The sequence below is a fragment of the Saimiri boliviensis genome, chromosome 3, assembly GCF_048565385.1.
Source record: "Saimiri boliviensis isolate mSaiBol1 chromosome 3, mSaiBol1.pri, whole genome shotgun sequence".
NCBI lineage: Eukaryota > Metazoa > Chordata > Mammalia > Primates > Cebidae > Saimiri > Saimiri boliviensis.
In genome coordinates this window covers 46,896,855-46,917,238 of record NC_133451.1, presented here as the reverse complement: position 1 = coordinate 46,917,238, position 20,384 = coordinate 46,896,855, and the positions used below count along the sequence as shown (strand labels likewise).

General features: G+C 39.3%; 1 protein-coding gene across 3 annotated transcripts in view; it reads right to left on the bottom strand.

Annotated features, from left to right (window-relative positions):
• SLAIN2 (SLAIN motif family member 2) overlaps nucleotides 1-20,384 on the bottom strand; it is an 86,240-nt gene that overhangs the window by 57,333 nt on the left and 8,523 nt on the right. Inside the window, exon 1 of one of the 3 annotated variants that reach the window (XM_074396099.1) lies at nucleotides 13,522-15,251. The exons of the other annotated variants lie outside the window; for them this stretch is intronic. The gene's annotated coding sequence lies outside the window, so the exon portion shown is untranslated. Of the gene's footprint in view, nucleotides 1-13,521; nucleotides 15,252-20,384 lie in introns of those variants that run through there. 3 annotated transcript variants of the gene reach the window in all.

Genomic DNA, 20,384 nt, shown 5'->3' with positions numbered 1-20,384 from the left:
TAGAAGACCTAGGCAAAACCATTCAGGACACAGGCGTAGGCAAGGACTTCATGACCAAAACACCAAAAGCATTGGCAACAAGCAACAAAAGCCTAAATAGACAAATGGGACCTAATCAAACTCCACAGCTTCTGCATGACCAAAGAAACAGTCATTACAGTGAATCGGCAACCAACAGAATGGGAAAAAATTTTGCCATCTACCTATCTGACAAAGGGCTGACATCCAGAATCTACAAAGAACTAAAACAGATTTACAAGAAAAAAACAAACAAGCCCATTCAAAAGTAGGCAAAGGACATGAACAGATACTTTACAAAACGCGACATACGTGAGGGTAACAAACATATGAAAAAATGCTCATCATCACTGGTCTTTAGAGAAATGCAAATCAAAACTACATTGAGATACCATCTCACATCAGTTAGAATGGCGATCATTAAAAAATGGGAATACAACTAACAAAGGATGTAAAAAAGATGGAGACATCTTTACATCTGGAGACAACAGATACTGGAGAGGATGTGGAGAAATAGGAACACTTTGACACTGTTGGTGGGAGTGTAAATTAGTTCAACCATTGTGGAAGACAGTGTGGCAATTCCTCAAGGACCTGGAAATAGAAATTCCATTTGACCCAGAAATCCCATTATTGGGTATATAGCCAAAGGATTATAAATCATTCTACTATAAGGACACATGCACATGAATGTTCACTGCAGCACTGTTTACAATACCAAAGACCTGGAATCAACTCAAATGCCCATTGATGACAGACTGGACAGGGAAAATGTGGCACATACACACCATGGAATACTATGCAGCCATCGAAAACGATGAGTTCGTGTCCTTTGTAGGGACATGGATGAACCTGGAAACCAACATTCTCAGCAAACTGACACAAGAACAGAAAATCAAACACTGCATGTTCTCACTCATAGGCGGGTGTTGAACAATGAGAACACATGGACACAGGGAAGGGAGCATCACACATTGGGGTCTGTAGGGGGGAAATAGGGGAGGAACAGTGGGGGGTGGGGAGTTGGAGAGACACAGCATGTGGAGAAACGCCAGATATAGGTGATGGGGAGGAAGGCAGCACATCACACTGCATATGTGTACCTATGCAACAATCTTGCATGTTCTTCACATATACCCCAAAACCTAAAATGCAATTTTTTAAAAAAAATTGAAAAAAAAAATCAGCAACAGAAAGTAATTTAGTAAAATCCAAATATTTGATAATTAAACAGCATACTTATAAATAACAAAGGTCAGCCTGGCGCATGGCTCACGCCTGTAATCCCATCACTCTGGGAGGCCAAAGTGGGCAGATCACAAGGTCAAGAGATAGAGACCATCGTGGCCAACATGGTGAAACCCTGTCTCTACTAAAAATACAAAAATCAGCTGGGGCATGGTGTCACGTGCCTGTGGTCCCAGCTACTCGGGAGGCTGAGGCAGAAGAAACGCTTGAACCCAGGAGGTGGAGGTTGCAATGAGCTGAGACTGCGCCACTGCACTCCAGGCTGGAGACAGAGCAAGACTCCATCAATCAATCAATCAATAAAAGTCAAATAATGTACCACAAGGGAAATTAGAAACTACTGATGAGCTGAAAACAAAAACAAAAACACAACATATCAATATTTACGTGATGATGCTAAAAAATTTCTTAGAAGGCGGGGCGCGGTGGCTCACACCTGTAATCCCAGCACTTTGGGAGGCCGAGGCGGGTGGATCACGAGGTCAAGAGATCCAGACCATCCTGGTCAACACGGTGAAACCCCGTCTCTACTAAAAATACAAAAAATTAGCTGGGCATGGTGGCACATGCCTGTAATCCCAGCTACTCAGGAGGCTGAAGCAGGAGAACTGCTTGAACCCAGGAGAGGGAGGTTGCGGTGAGCCGAGATCGTGCCATTGCACTCCAGCCTTGGTAACAAGAGTGAAACTCCATCTCAAAAAAAAAAGTGCTTAGAGAAAAATTCATAATTTCAAATACTTATATTAGGAAAGAGGCATAAAATCAATAATCTAAGCTGGAAAATTAGACAAGAGCAAATTAAACCAAAAGGCGACTGGGCACAGTGCCTCATGCCTATAATCCTAGTACTCTGGGAGGCCGAGGCGGGTGGATGGCCTGAGGTCAGGAGTTCAAAAGCAGCATGCCCAACACAGTGAAACCCTGTCTCTATTAAAAAATAGAGAAATTAGCCAAGCATGGTGGCAGACGCCTGTAATCCCAGCAACTTGGGAGGCTGAGGCAGACAGAATTGCTTGAACCCAAAAGGTGGTTCTTGCCACTGAACCCCAGCCTGGGGAACAGAGTGAGATTCCATCTCAAAAAATACAAACAAAGTAGCAAGAAAGAAGGAAATTATGAAGATTAAAGTAGAAATCAGCTAAACAGAAAACAGAAAAGTACAGAGGGTAAAAGGATTTTTTTTTTTTTTTTTTGAGACAGAGTCTTGTTCTGTCGTCCAGATTAGAAGGCTAGAGTGCAGCCGGGCGCGGTGGCTCAAGCCTGTAATTCCAGCACTTTGGGAGGCCGAGGCGGGCGGATCACAAGGTCAAGAGATCAAGACCATCCTGGTCAACATGGTGAAACTCCATCTCTATTAAAAATACAAAAAATTAGCTGGGCATGGTGGGGCGTGCCTGTAATCCCAGCTACTCAGGAGGCTGAGGCAGGAGAATTGCCTGAACCCAGGAGAGGGAGGTTGCGGTGAGCCGAGATCGCGCCATTGCACTCCAGCCTGGGTAACAAGAGCGAAACTCCGTCTCAAAAAAAAAAAAAAAAAAAAAAAAAAAAAAAAAAGGCTATAGTGCAGTGGCGTGATCTCGGCTCACTGCGACCTCCACTTCCCGGTTCAAGGCATTCTGCTGCCTCAGCCTCCGGAATAGCTGGGATTACAGGAACCTGCCACAACGCCTGGCTAATTTTTTATATTTTTAGTAGAGACAGGGTTTCACCATGTTGGCTAGGCTTGTCTCAAACTCCTGATCTCAAGTGATTCACTGCCTCGGCCTCCCAAAGTACTGGGATTATAGGTGTGAGCCACCGTGCGTAGCCTGTTTTGTTTTGTTTTTTTTTGAAGACAAAAAAATTATAATTTTTTTTTTTTTTTTTTTGAGACGGAGTTTCGCTCTTGTTACCCAGGCTGGAGTGCAATGGCGCGATCTCGGCTCACCGCAACCTCCGCCTCCTGGGTTCAGGCAATTCTCCTGCCTCAGCCTCCTGAGTAGCTGGGATTACAGGCACGCACCACCATGCCCAGCTAATTTTTTGTATTTTTAGTAGAGACGGGGTTTCACCATGTTGACCAGGTTGGTCTCGATCTCTCGACCTCGTGATCCACCCGCCTCGGCCTCCCAAAGTGCTGGGATTACAGGCTTGAGCCACCGCGCCCGGCCCCAAAAATTATAAATTTTTAAACGAGATTGACCTAGAAAAAAAGAAAACATAACTTACAAAAAATAAATAAATTAGAGAACATCACCACAAACACTAGAGACATTAAAAGGAATATAAGCGAATATTATGAACAACCTAATGCCAACAAAATAGATAAAACTGAAGAATTCCTATAAAACAAAATCTACCCAAAACAAAACAAAACAAAACAAAAAAAAAACAAAAAACCTCTAAAAACTCAAGAAGGAAAACCTGAATAGACTTATAAAATAAACTGAATCGGAAATTTTAAAACTGGTCATGTGCGGTGAAATTAGCCAGGTGTGGTGGCACATGCCTGGAGTCTCCGCTACTCCAGAGGGTGAGGCAGGAAAATCCGCTTGAACCCGGAAAGCAGAGGTTGTGGTGAGCAGAGATTGCGCCACTGCACTTTAGCCTGGGTGACAGAGTGAGACTCTGTCTCAAAAAATAAATGAAAATAAAAATAAATTTAAAAACCTTCTCACAAAGAAAAGTTCAAGTCCAGGTGCTTTCATTTATTAATTCTATCAAATATTAAGGAAATAATGCCAATCTCACACAAAGTCTTTCAGAAAAACAGACAATAGTAAAAGACCAAACAATTTCTCCTAAGACTGGGAACAAGGTAGGGACGTATACTCTCATACTTTTATTAAATGCTGTACTAGAGTGTCTAGCCAGTACAATAAAGCAAGAAAAAGAAACTAAAGACATCCAGATTGAAAAGAAAGTAGTAAAACCATGTTTAATCGCAGACATGTTGATATTGTATACAGAATATCCTTTGTAGAACTCTTAAAAAGAAATAATATAACAGGGGCTGGGCGCGGTGGCTCAAGCTTGTAATCCCAGCACTTTGGGAGGCCGAGGTGGGTGGATCACAAGGTCAAGAGATCGAGACTATCCTGGTCAACATGGTGAAACCCCGTCTCTACTAAAAATACAAAAAAATTAGCTGGGCATGGTGGCGCGTGCCTGTAATCCCAGCTACTCAGGAGGCTGAGGCAGGAGAATTGCCTGAACCCAGGAGGCAGAGGCTGAGGTGAGCGGAGATCGCGCTATTGCACTCCAGCCTGGGTAACAAGAGTGAAACTCTGTCTCAAAAAAAAAAAAAAAAAAAAGAAATAATATAACAAATGTGTTCTGCAAGGTCACAAGACACAAGATCAATAAGCAAAAACTCGATTGTATTTCTAACCATTACCAATAAACAACGTGAATATGAAATAGATAAAGCAATTTCATTCACAATAGGAACAAAAAGAATAAAATACTCAGGAATAAATTGAACAAATGAAAAGCAAGATGTGCACTGCAAACTATAAAATATTGCTGAGAGAAAATGAAAGACAAATGAAGAGATGTATCATGTTTATAGATCTAAACACAATACTTTCAAGATGTTAACTGCACCAAATTGACCTATAGAATCAATACATCCCTAGAAAACCTCAGCAAGCATTTTTAACCGAAACTTACAAGTTGATCCTAAAATTTATATAAAAACGCAAAGGGCAAAGAATGGATATGGATAAAACAATTTTGAAAAACAGATTTTTAATTTGACAATCTCTGGTCTTGCCTGCTCTTCAAATTCATCTTGTACACTGCAGCTAGTGTTTTCTCAAATACAAAACTGACTTTATTAGTATTTTTTTGCTAAAAATTCTGTGCCAGTTTCCCTCTGCCCTTAGGATGGAGTTTTTTCCAAACATGATCCCTACAGCCCTTAAGACCTAACCAATGATTTCACTGTTACAGTACTTCTTTAGCTTCATTTCTCACCTTCCTCCACCACACAAATTTAAATAGCAACCATATGGAATTATTTTCTATGCCTGGAAAGCCCAACACTTTTGCTAGGTCTTTTGTGCATGTTGTTCCCCTTGCAACAAGTCTGATTCCACTTTTTGCTTACCCCACCCTCCCTTGTTCATCTTCATCCAGCTCTTCTCTATTTTCTACTGGGTATCAGCTTAAATGTCAATTCTTCAGGAAAACTTTCCTGAAATATCTCTAGTAAGATTGTATTAGGTGTCCCCACTAATTAGGTGTACAACATTGATGCAAAATGTTTTAAGAAAGTATCTTTGTAGACATTTAGACACATCCTATCAAAAAGGAAATTCTGCCCCTTACTCCGATTATTATTTTTGAGATGGAGCCTCACTCTGTCGGTCAGCCTGGAGTATGGTCATGTGATCTTGGCTCACTGCAACCTTTGCCTCCCGGGTTCAAGCGACTCTACTGTCTCAGCCTCCCAAGTAGCTGGGATTATAGGCTCATGCCACCACGCCTGGCTAATTTTGGAATTTTTAGTAGAGATAGGATTTCACCGTATTTGGCCAGGCTGTTCTCGAACTGCTGACCTCATGATCTGCCCACCTCAGCCTCCCGAAGTGCTGGCATTACAGGTGTGAGCCACTGTGCCCAGCCCCCTTACCCCCAGTCTAATAAGAGACTTACTTTATATTTCATTCGTTTTTGTCCTGTTTGAGTTTTTTGAGTTGGCATTTATAATTTGAAACGAGACATTTAAAAAAATGTGTTGGAGGCAATAAAAATGCTACAACATCAACTTCAAACATTATGCTAAGTAAAAGAAGCCAGTCACAAAACATCACAGATTGTATGATACCATTTATAAGGAATGTCTAGAATAGGCAAATCTGAGACAAGTTGATCAGTGGTTGCCTGGGGATGGATGAGGGGGTGGAGAGAAGGAATGGGAAATGACTACTAATGAGTACACAGTTTCTTTTGGGTATGCTGGAAATATTCTAAAACTAAATTATGGTGATGGCTGTACAATTCTGTGAATATATTAAAAACCACCAAACACTGAATACCACAGTATACTTTCTTATCTATTTATTAATTGTTTTGGAGACAGTCTCACTTCATCTCCCAGGCTGCAGTGTAGTGACATGATCTCAGCTCACTGCAACCTCCGTCTCCCAGGTTCAAGCAAGTCTCATGCCTCGGGCTCCTGAGTAGCTGGAATTACAGGCATGCACACCAGCCTGCTGGATAATTTTTGTATTTTTAGTAGAGACTGGGTTTTGGCACATTGGCCAACCTGGTCTTGAACTCCTAACCTCAAGTAATCCACCCGCCTCAGCCTCCCAAAGTGCTGGAATTAAAAGCATGAGACACTGGACCCAGCCCATAGTACACTTTAAACTGGTGCATTTTATGATATACAAATTACATCTCAAAAAAACTGTTAAAATCTGATAGAAATAAATTGGCCTTTTGAGATCCCATTTTTTTCCTTAGAACAATCACTACAAAGGAACTAAACACCATTAAATACAATTTAAGTACACTGTTAAATACTGAGAGAAATGTAATTTGGCCCATATGTCACACATACCTGTATTACATGGTGATTAAAGACAACTAAGAATATAACTTTTTTTTTTTTTGAGACGGAGTTTTGCTCGTTACCCAGGCTGGAGTACAATGGCGTGATCTCGGCTCACCGAAACCTCCGCCTCCCGGGTTCAGGCAATTCTCCTGCCTCAGCCTCCTGAGTAGCTGGGATTACAGGCACACGCCACCATGCCCAGCTAATTTTTGTATTTTTAGTAGAAACGGGGTTTCACCATGTTGACCAGGATGGTCTCGATCTCTTGACCTCGTGATCCACCCGCCTCGGCCTCCCAAAGTGCTGGGATTATAGGCCTGAGCCACCGCGCCTGGCCAAATATAACTATTTTTAAGTGTAATAACTTTTAGTAATATAGAAGTGTACAAATATAAAAAATAGTAATCTCCCTTTTTCTACCAAAATTACACCCCAGAATTATTTAAAATTTGGTGTATGTCTCTCTAGACTTTCCTTCACGTTATTAATGTATGTCTACACATAGTAGACATACATTAATAATTAAATAATGGTGAAAGGAAAGGAGACAGGAGTTACTTTGCTGAATATGTGGTAACCATAGTAATCACTTTTCATATTGTAGCCAGCTGAAAGTAGGCTACTGAAGGCAAGGACAAAAATTATTTAAATTTGCCCGGTGCGGTGGCTCAAGCCTGTAATCCCAGCCCTTTGGGAGGCCGAGGTGGGTGGATCACAAGGTCAAGAGATCGAGACCATCCTGGTCAACATGGTGTAACCCCATCTCTACTAAAAATACAAAAAATTAGCTGGGCATGGTGGCATGTGCCTGTAATCCCAGCTACTTAGGAGGCTGAGGCAGGAGAATTGCCTGAACCCGGGAGGCGGAGGTTGCGGTGAGCCGAGATCACGCCATTGCACTCCAGCCTGGGTAACAAGAGCGAAACTCCGTCTCAAAAAAAAAAAAAAAAAAAAAAAAGATTTAAATTTAAGATAAAAATAAAAGTTATACTAAAAGTATTACGGAAATAAATTTCTTTAGATGCAAATTTTTTATAGGCTGAGGAAAATAATCAGACTTCTACTACCTCAAAATCATCCCCCTCCACCTATTCACTGAGTAAGGTACATTCAATGCAGAACAGACACAACATCCAAAGCACAATCCCCAACACAGACACTACACGTGTTCAAGTATTTGGATCTGAATTAACAGTGAATAAAAAACCATGTCTATGTTTTAAAAAGCAATACGAAAAGAGATAAAGGGAGCATACCAAAGTAAATTAGATCAAAGTGGCCACTTTGATACTAATTTTGTTTCCATTTTTATAATTCTATCACTAAAAAAAACATTCATTAATAAAGGTTTACTTTCTCTTTGGGCTGGGTAAGGTGACTCATACCTGTAATCCCAGCTCTTTGGGAGGCCAAGACAGGTGGATTACCTGAGGTCAGGAGTTCAAGACCAGCCTTGACAACATGGTGAAACCCCTCTCTACTAAAAATACAAAAATTCTCTGGGCGTGATGGCAGGTGCCTGTAATCCCAGCTACTTGGGAGGCTGAGTCAGGAGTATGGCCTGAACTTGGGAGGTGGAGGTACTGAGCTGAGATGGCACTATTGTACTGCAGCCTGGACGACAAGAGCAAAACTCTGTCTCAAAAAATAAAAATTAAAAATACAAGTATCTTTGGTTTTACTCCTAAGCAAATATAATTTAGTAATTCTAAACCATTAGGATACATTGCTTACAATGCTTTAATAAGCTTTCTTAGTCAATGTGGTAATAGCAATTACTATAATTTATACTGTATCAAATGCTCATTAAATGTTGGGCATTGTTTCAGTATTTTAAATATAGTAGCTCTTTCAATCTTCATTACAAAATTATAAAATAGGTATTATTATAATCTCCATTTTACAGATTAGGTCACTGAGACAAGTGAGGTAAGTTACTTCCAAAGTGGCACAGCTATTAAATAGCAAAACCAAAATTGCTCCAGAAGCAGTACTCTTAAATATTATACTTTACTGCCTAATAGCATTGCTTAAGAGAATATAAAAGATTCCTAAATTAAAGAATGTAGCCGGGCGCGGTGGCTCAAGCCTGTAATCCCAGCACTTTGGGAGGCCGAGACGGGTGGATCACGAGGTCAAGAGATCGAGACCATCCTGGTCAACATGGTGAAACCCCGTCTCTACTAAAAATACTAAAAATTAGCTGGGCATGGTGGCGTGTGCCTGTAATCCCAGCTACTCAGGAGGCTGAGGCAGGAGAATTGCCTGAACCCAGGAGGCGGAGGTTGTGGTGAGCCGAGATTGCGCCATTGCACTCCAGCCTGGGTAACAAGAGCGAAACTCCGTCTCAAAAAAAAAAAAAAAAAAAAAAAGAATGTAATAGGGCCAGGCATGGTGACTCACATCTGTAATCCCAATACTGTGAAAGGCTGAGGTAGGAGGATCACCAGAGGCCAGGAGTTCAAGATCAACTTGGGCAACACAGTGAGACACTGTCTGTACAAAAGTTTTTAAAAAGACATCAGTCAACCATGGTGGCAAGAGCCTGTAGTCCCAGCTACTTGGGAGGCTGAGGTGGGAGGACTGCTTGAGCCCAAAAGTTCAAGGCTGCAGTGAGGTATGACCATGCCACTGCACTCCAGCCTGGGCAACAGAGAGAAACGCTGTCTCTTGAAACAGAAGCAAACAAGAGACTTCAATATAGCAATCATTCTAATAGCCACAATGTTCCCTGCTCTTTTCTCTTAAGCCTCACCAACTATAAAATATAAAGTTTCAATCAATCCCACCTACTATTACAACCAAAAATCACAATTAAATTGAAGAAAAACATATTCAATTCAAATATATAATGTCTTTTTGAATTTCTAGATTGATCATAGTGCTATTTCACTATTATATTTGACCCATCGGGTGAGTAAAAGACATATAACACTATATTTATATAAATATATATAATATGTTCTGGTTTTTAGAGAAATATCAAAAATATTATCAATAATACTAATAATTATTAGCAAGGCAAACTCAATAAAGTTTTAGAATAGAGCTATTTCCAAGCACTGAAGCAATGTTAGTTGCAGGGTAGGATATACATGTATATAAACAGTTACGTATGACAGAACACAAAACAGCATGGTTCAAGAAACAGTGCAAAACAAGCAGAGTAAACTGAAGAAAAGCTTTTAAAGAAGTGAATTTCAAACTTTTTGAAATAGCAATTAAGCTTCCATTTTCATTTCATGACTCACTTTATTCCAATTCCAGTATGGCAGGGGTTTTTTTAATTTTAAGAGAATCAAAACAATTTTGATATTCCTTGCAGTGTCACTAAACTTGAGGTTGATAATTAAGTCTTTAAAGAACAAACCTAGTGCTGAGCCATAAGTACCTGGGAATTCTGGGAAACACTAGCTACAGTAAGACCAACCTAGACTGCATCAATCAGAAATTGAGTTACTTCTTTTTGAGAGAAGACATCCAAAAGACCTGGAGTCTCAAACTATTCCAGACTCTGCAAATTGTGGCAATAGCTGCAAGACAGTCTTGTGTATACTAACACAGATCTTTTCAGCTACAATTGCATATATAGATAGCAATTACTAACACAAGAAGTTTTTAGTCCATAGAAAACATACATGGGTATGGGTATGTACATATATAACATATACAATCATTACATATGTATGTAATCCACGCAATTTCTTTTAGAATGGTTTGCTTTTTAATGGCTAAAACAGGACCTTATCCATAGAAACCACATTAGTTCCGGCCAGGCGTGGTGGCTCACGCCTGTAATCCAAGCACTTTGGAGGCCTAGGTGGGTGGATCACCTCAGGTCAGGAGTTTAAGACCAGCCTGACCAACATGGTGAAACCTCGTCTTAAAAAAAAAAAAAAGAAAGAAACCACATTAGTTCCTCGCTAAAACGTCATACTTTTAGCAAATGATATATTCTTCAAATCCCAGATAGTTCTAATGCATACTGCTATAATATAGCAACTTAATTTTTTTGTCAGCTTAATAATTTAGGTTTTAAAAATTAACGCTTTTTCATACTGTTGATAAAGCATCTACAAATAAATTATCTTGGAAAAGATATAGGAACATAAAGTTTGAATCCACAAAACACGGATAACGAAGGTTTATTAATACAGTAAAGATTAAAAAATTGTCACCTCAGAGAATTTTCTATCTGCAGTATTCCTATAGGTTCCAAAATTAGTTTGAGTCATAATAAAACTAAAATATTTTACCTACTTTGTGAAATTATGAACCAGTAAGAATGAGAAAAATCTAAATATGTAATTAGATATAATCTACATTTATATATTTATAAATATATAAGATATATGTATATTAAAACTGTTTAACCTCAACAACATAAAGTGCTAAACAAAGTTTAACAATATTTTTATGTTACATGCCAGAGTAGGAGGTAAGAGAGACAGGTATACTGTATTCTGCTTAGAGAACTAAAGTTAATATTTAAGAATACCAGCCTAGACATTCATTTCTTTTTTCCTTTGAATTATATAGAAAGGTAAGAACGGGTATGTGAGGATTCCTGAAGTATACTGTATTCTGAGATGGTCAGAAAGCACAAAATACATTTGGGGGAAAGAAGAAATATTATTAGTAGAATTGAGTCCTAGAGAAAACCTAATCTAATCCTCCATTGTTAGAATTTGTAATTCTATGTATATAAGCAATTTGCATATAATTTTATAACTGTCTTCACATGGGATTCTAAGCTTCTCAAGAACAGGAATAAGAATATTTCACATCATCCCTTATGCCTCCTCATCCCCAAAGAAAACTTCCTGGCACACAATAAAAAAGAAACTCAAGGAAATAAGTATGAAGAATTCATAAAAGAGCATGGCATTTTTTTCCTGAAATACTGTAACAATGAAAATTTTCCATTTTTTCTTGGTCCTAACCATTTGGTTATCAGTTGTAAGATCAGCTGAATCAAAATTTTTCCTATTTTAATTCATAATCATTTCATCATTTGTTCCTTTCAAAATACCCACAACAGGCCATGCACAGTGGCTCATGCCTATAATCCCAGTACTCTGGGAGGCCAAGGGAGGCAGATCACCTGAGGTAAGGAGTTTGAGACCAGCCTGGCCAAGATGGCAAAGCCCCGTCTCTACCAAAAAGACCAAAGTTGGCCAGGCACGGTGATGGGCATCTGTAATCCCAGCTACTTAGGAGGTGGAGGCAAGAGAATCGCTTGAACCAGGGTGGCAAAAACTGCAGTGAGCCAAGATTGCGCAAGTGTACTCCAGCCTGGGCAACAGAGCGAGACTCAGCCTTAAAAAACAAAAAACCCATAACCATTAACCAGGATCTCTCTCCAAAGTGACAGTTACCAAATTATCCCAATTTCTGTAAGACACTAAGCTTAACCTACTCTTTAATCCCTTAACTTTTTCCCTTTCCCATCAGTTTCTTCTATATCACTTTTTTAATTACAAAAGCTAGAAGTTGATTTGAGGGTCTGAAAATGTATATATAGTGTAAAAAATGAGCTCTTCTATTTCTTCACTTTATATAGCCCACAATGTTTTTGTTATTCTATCAACTGCTGCCTCTCAAGATACAACTCAATACTTCTTCCTACTATTTAATTCTATGTTTATCAGATAACTTTGTTCTTATTGGAAATTTTTTGGTGCCCTTTTGCCATAATCAACTATTGGTTTTTGGACATACATAATTTTCTAATATTACTAGTTCTAATCTTTCTCCTTAGTGCCAATCACAGAGCTCTAAACTGCTTCCTATGGACATCCCTCAAAAAACCCTCAAAATAGTAACATCTTTTCCAGTCAATAAATGAAAATGTCCGAGCTAATATTGACTGTTGTCTCTCTTGATATTCAATTGACGTAGCCTATTGATTCACTAATGCTTCTTAAATCCATCCCTTCCTTTTCATTTCCACTGACGTCGCTCTAGTCTAGGCCCCATCTTATCAAGTACGGACCGTTAGAATAATCTTAACTGTTTTCTCCATACCTAGCAGACTTTCATACTTCCAATCTATCAACACTTTACCATTTACACTCTAAAACACAGATCTATGTAACAGTTTCACAGCTTTAAAAACTTTCTCATCAGACATACTCCAGAGCTTAGTTTTCAAAATCCTGTGTTCAAATTCAAAACTACGTCCTTTGATCTTTACTCCAGTAAAAAAAAAAAACCTGTGTTCAGCCAAACTGACCAAATAAATGTTTGTTTCATGCATCATGGACAGTTTCATCTATGGATTCTTTGTTCATAGTTCTTTTCACTATGAGGGAAAAAAAAGAATTTCCTATTTTTTATCTAACCCAGCCTTACTTTATGGACAGTTCAAGACTGACCATGAAGTCTTTTTTGAAGACTTTCATGAAACTTTCCAACCATCAAAGTTCTTATGCCTATTTCGTCTCATTACAGACAGTGCTCCACCCCTGATTCAATAAATATCTAATTACTTCTTGGGTGACCATTCATTACAGTTTCCCCAAGGCAGTTCTAATTTAAATCTACTGTTCTGGCATCCCATCTGGTTGGCGTTCCATTGACTCTCAAGTAGTACCCAATCACTTCAGTTATTCCTAATTTTCAGAACAGCACTGTATTAGTCAATTTTCATGCTGCTGATCAAGACATACCTGGGAATGCGAAATTTACAAAAGAGGCGTAATTGGACTTACAGTTCCACATGGCTGGGGAAGACTCACAATCATGGCAGAAGACAAGGAGGAGCAAGTCCCATCTTACATGGATGGCAGCAGGCAAAGAGAGAATGAGGAAGACACAAAAGTGAAAACCCCTGATAAAACCATCAGATCTTGTGATGAAACCCCTGATAAAACCATCAGATCTTGTAAGACTTATTCACTGCCATGAGAACAGCATAGGGGAAACTGCCCTCATGATTCAATTATCTCCCATAACATGTGGGAATTATGAGAGTATAATTCAAGAAAAGATTTGGGTGGGGACACAGAGTCAAACGATATCAAGCACTATTTTTGACACAGAAAATATAAATGGAGCAAAGTAATCAGAATACAAAACTTACTACTGCAATGTACTACTTGATATTTCTGGTCACGCTGACACCATACTATAAGTATCCTTTAAGGCAGTCATTCTTTTTTTTTTCCCCAAAGACGGGGTTTCACCATGTTGGTCAGGCTGGTCTTGAACTCCCGGCCTCAGGTGATCCGCCCACCTTGGCCTCCAAAGTGCTTGGATTACAGGCGTGAGCCACTACGCCCAGCCAAGGCAATCATTCTTAACCTGCGGTAATTCTGCCCCTAAAGGACACCTGGCAATGTCTGGAGACACTCCTGGTTGGCCAGAGATGCTGCTAGACATCCCACAATGCACAGAACGGCACTGATAAAAAAGAGTTATCTGACCCAAATGTCAAGGTTACAAAATTCTGCTTTGAGATTATCCTTATAATAGTGTTAATAAGATCAAAATGACATTTTTTTAACAAAGTGAATGTTTTTTAAGAGGAATGAAATTTTGAAACCAAAATGGTATCTACTATTTCCTTCTTAGGTAAATGACCTAATCTTTAGTCATTTAATTTAGCTTGATGTGATGGTTTTCATGCAACATATGTTAAGTGGTTGGTAGGAAATGGATCTAGTATCACTGTGGCCTCAATACTCTGGTTTGAATTCAGTGCTTTGGTTTGAATACTTCAGGGCACGAGAGGTGGACATCAACCTGAGAGGCTGTTTTCTAGCCAGTAAAGGTAGCTATAACTTGTGTTCTCGCCTACATACTATTGCCACACTAACCTCCCCAAAATGCTTTTGTTAAGAGCATTCCAATATTCAAAAACTCTTCCTAGATTTCACAGGTCATTCACAGTATGATCTCCAACTCAATGACTCAACTTTATTTCTTACTTGTTTCCTAACAAATGTCCCTTTAGTTAAGTATCTTTATAGGTCTTTTCTCTACCCTATTCAAATGTATTACTTGCTCTTTTCCCTATGCTTGATTTTCACACACAACAAAAAATACTTTTCCATCTGTACCCAAATCCAAAGTCCCAGCTCTCACATTCAAGCCCACATAAACATTTCTTTTAAAAAATATTATTAGTTTCAGAGAGAACACAATTGAGTCCATTCTGTCTCCTAGCCAAACTCTGAACACCTTGAAAGCTTATGCTCCACTCAGTAATTTAAACAAATATTTACAAAGCATTTATCAATGGACAGACATGATGTTCGACAGAAATTTCAAGATGAATTAAGATAAAACTAGATTATTATACCTCACATAAAAGTTGTTAGCCTCTCACTCACAGGCTGCGCTACCATCAAGACTTAACGAGGCCGGGCGCGGTGGCTCAAGCCTGTAATTCCAGCACTTTGGGAGGCTGAGGCGGGTGGATCACGAGGTCAAGAGATCGAGACCATCCTGGTCAACATGGTGAAACCCCGTCTCTACTAAAAATACAAAAAAAATTAGCTGGGCATGGTGGCACATGCGTGTAATCCCAGCTACTCAGGAGGCTGAGGCAGGAGAATTGCCTGAGCCCAGGAGGCGGAGGTTGCGGTGAGCCGAGATCGCGCCATTGTACTCCAGCCTGGGTAACAAGAGCGAAACTCTGTCTCAAAAAAAAAAAAAAAAAAAAAAAAAAGACTTAACGATGCCTGCTCATCAAGTTCCAAACCTCCAAATTCAGGTTTCTACTAGGATTCACCAAGTTTTTTTGGGTTTTGTTTTTTTTTTTTTGAGAGGGAGTTTCGCTCTTGTTACCCAGGCCGGAGTACAATGGCGCGATCTCGGCTCACCGCAACCTCCACCTCCTGGGTTCAGGCAATTCTCCTGCCTCAGCCTCCTGAATAGCTGGGATTACAGGCATGCGCCACCATGCCCAGCTAATTTTTTGTATTTTTAATAGAGACGGGGTTTCACCATGTTGACCAGGATGGTCTCGATCTGTTGACCTCGTGATCCACCTGCCTCGGCCTCCCAAAGTGCTGGGATTACAGGCTTGAGCCACCACGCCCGGCCGGGTTTTGCTTTTTAATCCACTCCAGATCAATCCTAAGTATAACCAATGGCAAATAAGAATTCCACTGTACAAGACTCATCATCTCCCACTCAGAGGAGACCACTCAAAAGATATAAGCATTCACAGCCCAAAATTACTAAAGTACTCTTTCTGTATCTACTAAATAGGTATTAGCAAAAACACCCAAGTTAGCCTGATTATCATTACAAAATATAGGCACTGATTAGGATTAAATGCATACTAAAAGCCTAACTTGGCAGCATCTATTAAATCTCATTCCTCAAACTTACTGGAGTCAAGAGTCACAGACTCAGCTTGGCCCACTCCTGCTTCTCATTCACATTTTTCAAATAAAATAAGCCTCAACAGCCACACATAATTGGGTACTTTTTTACTCTCTCTCAAGAGAGAGGAGCAGAAGCTCCTGAATGGAGTAGTGAAGGGATGTGTGGGGGAGAAGTTTCAGTTCTAGTACACTGCAGAAGTGGGAGATGATTTGATTCATCCTCATGAATTCTAAATCTGGTTTTTAACTAAATACAACTTTCTTGGTCTTATCTTTCCAAATATTTTCAAAATTTCCTATCTGATATTGTGATACATTATCTTGCATCTATTATTCTTCACATTTCAAGGAGATAGAATCAATATTTTTTCCTCTGGTCTTTAATTTCTATTTTTTTCCAGAATTTGAGACCTTTCCCAGATCAAAGTAAACTGTGTTTTGCATTTTTTGAGCCACTCCTAAACACCTAGTTTAAAGCCTTCCTCTTAAGCTAGTTTGTCCTAAAGTTGTTCATTTCCTCCATAATTTGGATACCAAAATGAAAGATCCCAGAAGACATGACTTTGAGTAAATGAAAGAGGTGAAATAACTTATTATTAACAAAGCCTTAAAACCTACATTCTTTTACAAATTCATCTCTGCTACAGAAAATAAGCCCAACAGGAGTCACATACAATGTGCTCTGGCTAGTACAGGTAATTACTCTAAGGAATAGTGTATTCAGGTAACGCAAACCATTTATAGTAAGAAACTCCTTAATTCTGCTATTTACTGCCCAAATTGTCTTTTTAAAATATCACGTCAAAATTACGTGAATTTATATCGTTATGGGTATGTTCCTAGAGGAAGGATGAGGAGGCAGGGGTCTGCATTAAGTGGAGGTAGAAGGCAAGTAGTCTTTTTGGGCTACCAGGGTATCAGCATCAGGCTCCCTGGGCAATTTTTTAGCATAGGAATTTGAATACAGGGTGGCCTCAAAGATGGGACTGCGGAGCAGCATCAGTAGCATCAATGATCCAGAAGGCTCACAGGATATGAGCTATACAACTTTGGGGTTCCTTATCTGATATTCCTAAAACCAACGTTGTGTTTTCCATGAAAACAGACTACAAGATTTACTTAGGTAGATCTGATAAATGTTTTAATAGTTACACTGTGGAATTTAATTTTTTAAATGCGGCCGGGTGCGGTGGCTCACGCCTGTAATCCCAGCACTTTGGGAGGCCAAGGCGGGTGGATCACGAGGTCGAGAGATCGAGACCATCCTGGTCAACATGGTGAAACCCCGTCTCTACTAAAAATACAAAAAATTAGCTGGGCATGGTGGTGCGTGCCTGTAATCCCAGCTACTCAGGAGGCTAAGGCAGGAGAATTGCCTGAACCCAGGAGGCAGAGGTTGCGGTGAGCCGAGATCGCGCCATTGTACTCCAGCCTGGGTAACAAGAGCGAAACTCCGTCTCAAAAAAAAAAAAATTTTTTTTAATGCAAAGTTAAGAATAGGTACAAGAAGCATTCTAAACCACTTTCAGTCCTGGGTGCTATCCAGTTCAATAAATGTTTTTTTGACCACTTAAACTGTTAAATTTAAAACAAACAAGAATAAGAGATCATAAGATCATATACATGTCTTGGGTTCCAATTCTTTTTTTTTTTTTTTATTGCACTTTAGGTTTTGGGGTACATGCGAAGAACATGCAAGATTGTTGCACAGGTACACACATGGCAGTGTGGTTTGCTGCCTTCCGTCCCCTCACCTGTATCTGTCATTTCTCCCCATGCTATCTCTTCCTACCTCCCCACCCCCCGTCCCTCCCCCATTTCCCCCCCAACAGACCCCAGTGTGTAGTGCTCCCCTCCCTGTGTCCATGTGTTCTCATTGTTCAACACCCGCCTATGAGTGAGAATATACGATGTTTGATTTTCTGCTCTTGTGTCAGTTTGGTGAGAATGATGGTTTCCAGGTTCATCCATGTCCCTACAAAGGACGTGAACTCATCGTTTTTGATGGCTGCATAATATTCCATGGTGTCTATGTACCACATTTTCCCTATCCAGTCTATCATCGTTGGGCATTTGGGTTGGTTCCAGGTCTTTGCTATTGTAAACAGTGCTTCAATGAACATTCATGTGCATGTGTCCTTATAGTAGAATGATTTATAATCCTTTGGATATATACCCAGTAATGGGATTGCTGGGTCAAATGGGATTTCTATTTTTAGGTCCTTGAGGAATTGCCACACTGTCTTCCACAATGGTTGAATTAATTTACATTCCCACCAACAGTGTAAAAGTGTTCCTATTTCTCCACATAAAAAATATGCTGTCCTTATAGCATAGTGTTCCACCTATGGGAGGTACTCAATAAATGAAACCGTACTTATTGAAGCCAAAATTTATCCATCTGTGATATATAACCTTGCTATCACTAAGTAACAAGGAAAACTACCACTAGGTAACAACGCTTTTAATATATCATGTTATGATCCCTACATGATCACAGAGTAATGAAACTGACAAATTTTATCAACAGGATTTCTTAAATTATAAAAGCAATTCATGTTTATATCAGAAAACTTGGAAATCGCAAAAAGTACAAAGAAGTGCAAAACAAAGTGCTTCTGTAATCCTATGAAATATTAACCAAAATATGCCAGTATTTTCGTTAATTTTAAAACTTATTTTATCCAATGAAATCGGCAAGCCAAAAAAAAAAAAAAGAAGAAGAAGAAGAAGAAGAAAACAACTTACATTGAAAATCAGACACTATATCTAGACAGTGTTTTCTTCTTTAATTCATCATGGGAAAGCACAAATTCAATACTGCCATTATTCAGAATCTGTGCAAAATATCTCATCTAAATTTGGTCTCATTATTTTATAGTTTCACCTCGTGTTAACCTAACATCACTGATACTGATTTTTAATTTTTAATTTTAAGAGACAGCGTTTATTTATTTATTTATTTTAAAGAGACAGGGTTTTACCATATTGGTCAGGCTGGTCTTTGAACCTCAGGTGATCCGCCCACCTTGGCCTCCCAAAGTGCTGGGATTACAGGCATCTGAGTCACCGCGCCTGGCCCCTATATTGATTTCATTTAAATTAAATTAATGTAACTGAACTCTTACTATACTGTGTTCTTGTTCAGAAACATAAAGATGAATATGATACTATCCTCCTGCTTACATTGCTCATAATCTAGACTACACAGACCAAAGTACAAGGTGGCTGTGTTAAATATACTCTAAAAAAGGAAAAATGAACAGTGATAGGTTAACATTGAAGAGGAAGTAAACCGAGTTAAAAATTCTGGAGAATTTCACAAAGGAAAGAAAATCTGCATTGTGCCTGAAGAATAAGTAAAATTTTGGTGAGAGGAGGAGGAAAAAAAAGGGATGAACATCAAAAGCCAAAGGGCATAAATGTTCAGGAACGTTCTGACAAAAGCAAGTAAATCTAGGAAAAAGGTAAATTAGCACTGGACTGCTGAGAACTTTTAAGTATCCCGCTAACTCATTTTTATTCACCAGGCATGATAATGACTTTTTCTAATAGTTTTAAAAATTCAAACCTACCCTCAAGAGGAAAACAACTGGCTGTTACTGAGAATATTCAGAGAAATGTGGCACAGACTTAAAGGGAAAACATCCATGATGCTTCCATTGCTAAATATCTCACACTTAAGCTTAGCACTTTGACTTGAAGGTATCTTTTTTTTTTTTTTTTTTTTTTTTTTGGGAGAGGGAGTCTTGCTCTGTCATCCAGGCTGGAATGCAATGGCATGATCTCGGCTCACTGCAACTTCCACCTCCCCGGTTCAAGCAATTCTCCTGCCCCAGACTCCCAAGTAGCTGAGATTAGAGGCAATAGCTACTTTTTTTTGTATTTTTAGTAGAGATGGGTTTTCACCATGTTGATCAGGCTAGTTTCAAACTCCTAACCTCAAGTGATCTGCCTGCCTTGGCCTCTGAAAGTGCTAGGATTTCAGGTGTGAGCCACTGCACCCGGCCTGCCTTGAAGGTATCTTATGCTCCCATGCAGACTGCTAAAGAATTAACATTTAGAATTCACCAATTTTTAACTTTTTTACTTCTTTGTAATATCGTCTGTCACAGGAGCATTCAGCAGTCTTTTGAAGGTTATTTCCAACAATTTTAGGGTAATCCGTATCATCCCAAAACAGCTCTATTAGAAAATTCTTCCTTCTACTAAATTGAAATTTGCCTGCCTCTAATTTA